This window comes from Apteryx rowi, unplaced genomic scaffold, assembly GCF_003343035.1.
Source record: "Apteryx rowi isolate R43461 unplaced genomic scaffold, aptRow1 scaffold_16, whole genome shotgun sequence".
Lineage (NCBI taxonomy): Eukaryota > Metazoa > Chordata > Aves > Apterygiformes > Apterygidae > Apteryx > Apteryx rowi.
The window spans coordinates 1,751,051-1,755,027 of NW_020447863.1; the positions used below are offsets into that span (position 1 = coordinate 1,751,051).

The 3,977-nt window shown below is 55.2% G+C and overlaps 1 protein-coding gene across 1 annotated transcript in view; it reads left to right on the forward strand.

Annotated features, from left to right (window-relative positions):
* Positions 1-880: 880 nt before the first annotated feature.
* BRINP1 (BMP/retinoic acid inducible neural specific 1) overlaps positions 881-3,977 on the forward strand; it is an 89,904-nt gene continuing 86,807 nt past the window's right edge. The window contains exon 1 of the mRNA XM_026059769.1: positions 881-1,102. The gene's annotated coding sequence lies outside the window, so the exon portion shown is untranslated. The remainder of the gene's footprint in view (positions 1,103-3,977) is intronic.

Sequence of the window (3,977 nt, forward strand, 5' to 3'; positions counted from 1 at the left end):
CCCAGGACCGCAGCTCACGCCTCCGAGCGCCGCTCGGCTCTCTCGCTTTCCAACCAATTTCAAGCACGACCCAGCTCCCTTCCCAACAGGCTGCTGTTGCCAAACGCTGCCCGAAGAGGCAGGGCTGAGCTGGCGGAGACAGCAGCAGCCGGGGGGGCACCTCCGAGGGAAGCAGCAGCAGCCTCGCAGCGGCCGGCGGAGGCTGGGCGCGGCGAGGCCGCCCCGGCCCGACGGCCCCGGCGCTGTCCGCGGTGCTGAACCGCGCCCGCACGACGGGGCGGGGGGGTCCCGGCCTCTTCTCCCCCCCCCTTTCGGAGTGGCGAGTATCCCCCCCCACCCCACTACCGAGTCAGGCTGGCGGGGGGCTTCCTGGAATCGCAACCAGCCTCGCTGCCACCTCCTCCCCAAATTTGAGGGGCAGACAAGTTTAATTCCCCCCCCATACACAACCCCCCGCCCCGTCCAGGCAGACCTTCCCTTTCTCATCTTCCCTTCCCACGACCAAGGCTCCGTCTGGCCGGAGCTTAAGTTCCTCCTTTTTTCTCCCCCCCCCSCCCCTCCCCCTTCCCTAATTATGTACAAAACACTTCTTAGAATAAAATGGCCAAGCTCGGGCTCCTCCCTGCTTTCCTCTTCCCCATTCATCCTCTCCAGACCGCTGCAAGCCCCTCCCCCGTGGCAAGCCCAGCCTCTCTCTTCCCTCCTGGAGCCCTTTTCATTTTTATTTCTAACCCCCTCTCCATTCTCCCTGCTGCCTCTGCTCCTTCCCCCGATGGCTATGAACTGAGCAGCAGAGGAGAGGGGGGGGCACAGGAGTAAGGGAAAGGGGGAAAAATAAGAAAAAAAAAAAGCAAAAGAAAGCGGGAGGAAAAAAAGGATCTTTTTTTGCCTCTGCCCTTAATGCTCGCGATCTGGATCAAGGAGGGGGATTTTCTGTCTGAGCATGAAAAGGACTGCTAGAGCCCCAGGATTTTCACGCCTGCGTTATCAGCCCAGCACCCAGTATGCGAGCTGGACAGAGAAGCTCTCCCACAAGTTCCTACCGAGCCGAATAAAACCCACGGGCGAGCAGATCTCCGCCAGAGAGGGACATTAGCATCAGGTAAGGCGAGCTCTGCGCTGCGGCTGCAGCGCTGCCCCTGCCCCGGCGCTGCGGGGGGCTGCGGGCTCGGCCCGGGCACGGCGGCTCCCAGCCCTGCCTCCGCCGCCCCCGCCGCGCACACCGCCGCCTCCGCTTCGCTCCCCGGCACCCCCGCCCCGCGCAGCGCGGAGTTACCGGGGGGGGGGGGGGGCTGCGTGGCAAAAGTCCTGTAACCCAGTTAGCGGCTCTGTGTGTGCGTGTGCTGAGCTCGGCGCCGAGGCTCGCCGGCACTGGGAGGACTGGGAGGACTGGTTCCCCCGGGGGAAGCACGCAGCCCCCGGAGGCTGCTCGGCAGTGGGGGTTCAGCCCCCCGTCTCGGCTGGGCTGGCGGCGAGGCGGGCGTGGAGGTGGCGATGGGAGATAGCCAGGCTCCATCTGTATTCCGGAGTATCGATACATCCCGGGGGGGGGGGGGGTTGTGGGGGGGACCGTCCCCAAGGAGATGGTGTCATCTCCACTTAATCCAGCGCTCCGTTTTTGCAAGTGACAAGCAAATCACGGAGGAAAAGGAAAGTCTGTCGCCTTGAATCCCACACTGGGCTGATTGCCTCTACTTCTAAAGGGGGGTGGGAGACCCCAGCGCAGAGCCGTGGGAGGGCTGCGATGGGGGGCCTGGATCCTACAGCCGAGGAGATTGATTCCCCCAGCTCAGCCCACAACGCTGCTTACCAGGCTGAGTGCGGAGCATAACTTTGCCTTTCCCAGCCCGTGGGGACTAGGGGGACAGAGGGGAGAGGGCATTTCCACACCATTACATCATTCCCGAGGTCCAGCACAGCCGGGGTCTAAAGACCCATGGATGATCCAAGGAGAGGAAGGCTATAGGTGTGAGCATGTGTTTTGGCTTTGGAGGGTCCCTCTGTGCATTTACTTGGGAGTAGGTAAGGGGGGGGAGGTGTCAATTCTTAGATGCAGTCTCCTCTGAGGGAAGGAAGCAAGCTGCAGACGAAATGTTGGCAGTATTAACGTATGGATTTAGCCTTGTGATTGACATCTGCACTAGGTAGGACCGAAGGATCCTTCCTGCTTTACTCTGGCTGCTCATCTGGGTGCATAATATTAATTTGTTAATGGCAGTTAAGCCGCTTTCCTGAGAGTTGTAGAGAAGTATTTTGGGGTTAGTGAGAGGAGCAGGTAGTGAGTAAAGAGGAGATCAGGCTTGGGTGCAAGCAATGTGACAGGATTTTTATTTTTCTTCCTTAATAAGGAAAAAAATTGATCCGGTCTACTAGTGAGTGATAGACAGACAAACCCAGGCTCTCTCCCTCCCACTCACTGCACAGACAAGCAGTCCTGGTCTCCCTCACACACATGTACATGCCAAGCACACAAAACACACACGTTATTGAACTCGCACAGTCCACCCCGTTTAAGCACAAGATGCTTAAACACAGCATCTTGGTCTCATTCTCTCACACGGATGCTAGCTCCTTTTCAACCCACAYAACCCCACTGTTCCCCCCCACACACAGACACCGTCTTGGTCTACACACTAACACACACTGTAAGTGCAGGACTGCATTGGTATTCTCATTATGCGAATCAAACCTCCAGACATTCACATGAACATAAACACACTGTGTTCCTCGCAGATCTCTTGATAGGGAGTTTGTTCTTTCAGCATAGTCTTCTCCATTGTATTTAGTTCCAGGCATTGATTTGGGGTTTGTCTGACTCCAAAGCCCTTCGCCACTCAGCAGAAAATGTTCTCAACATTTCATGTGTCTACATTTGTTTTACTGCTCTTTGCATGTTCCCAGGACTCAGTAATGACTTCACTACTGAAAAGGCAGACAAACAGCAGCCAGGGGAACGGGGCCATAGCAGTTAGAGAGAGGTAACAGTCCTGTACCCATCATACCTTCTCTGATGGAGAGCTGGAGTGTGAGAATGAGAAGTGCTCTACAAGAGTTATGTTGTTTTTTTCTGTGTATGAATATGTGTGTGTGTGTGTGTGTGTGTGTGCACGTGTGTGTGCACACATGCATGCAAAAATATGTATGCAGCTATGGATAAAACATACACGTTGCAAGGCTCCACTTCTGTCTTACCCAGGTTCAGAGCAAAACCCTCCCATCCCTAGAGTACAAATTCTGCTGTGCCTTTGCAAGCCCCTCCGATCAGAAATGGACTCCCTGGCGTAGTATGCCTTGGGAAGATGATGTCACTGCTGTAAGATGCATTTAATCAACATCCCCCTCTGACCTTCCTCCCCTTCCCTCTTTCCATAGGCCTAGTTAGGAACTTGCGTAGTCCCCAAGAGCAGGAATGTAATGAGGCCGACCAAGGTCCCTGTTACAACTTTGGAGTGGAAGAACGTATGGCAAATTGGCTTGCTCTATGTAAAAAGGTGTCCCCAAAGAAAAGCTGGAGAGTATATCCGTGTTCCTTCCTCACCTCCACTGTTTACTGCCCTGGAAGCATGTGTGAGGCCAATGCTAAACACTGTATGGGAGTGGGTCTGCCAGCAAATGGTGATCATCGTTATCTGTGTAACAGAAATATTTCAAAGCCAAATCCTTCTGTCTTTGCTCAGGCAGAGGGCCCGTTGCCTTCTCTGCATGTGTTGCTCGAGAAAGCGCTGCAGAAACTGGCTCCAGTCAAGGGCCAGCGCATTTGCACCGATCTTGCTGCCCACCTCCGGAAATCGTTGTGGATTTCTAGTTTATCCAGGGGTCTGTGTGGATGCGGTATGTTTACAGCTGATGCAGAGACGTTAAGAAGGCAGGAAAAAAAACCCAAAAAACAAAATCGCGAAAGATCAGAAAGGACGGCGAGAAGCCCGAAAAGCACCCCGAGGTATCAAATTCCGAGGCGAAAAACCCAGGGAGGCTGC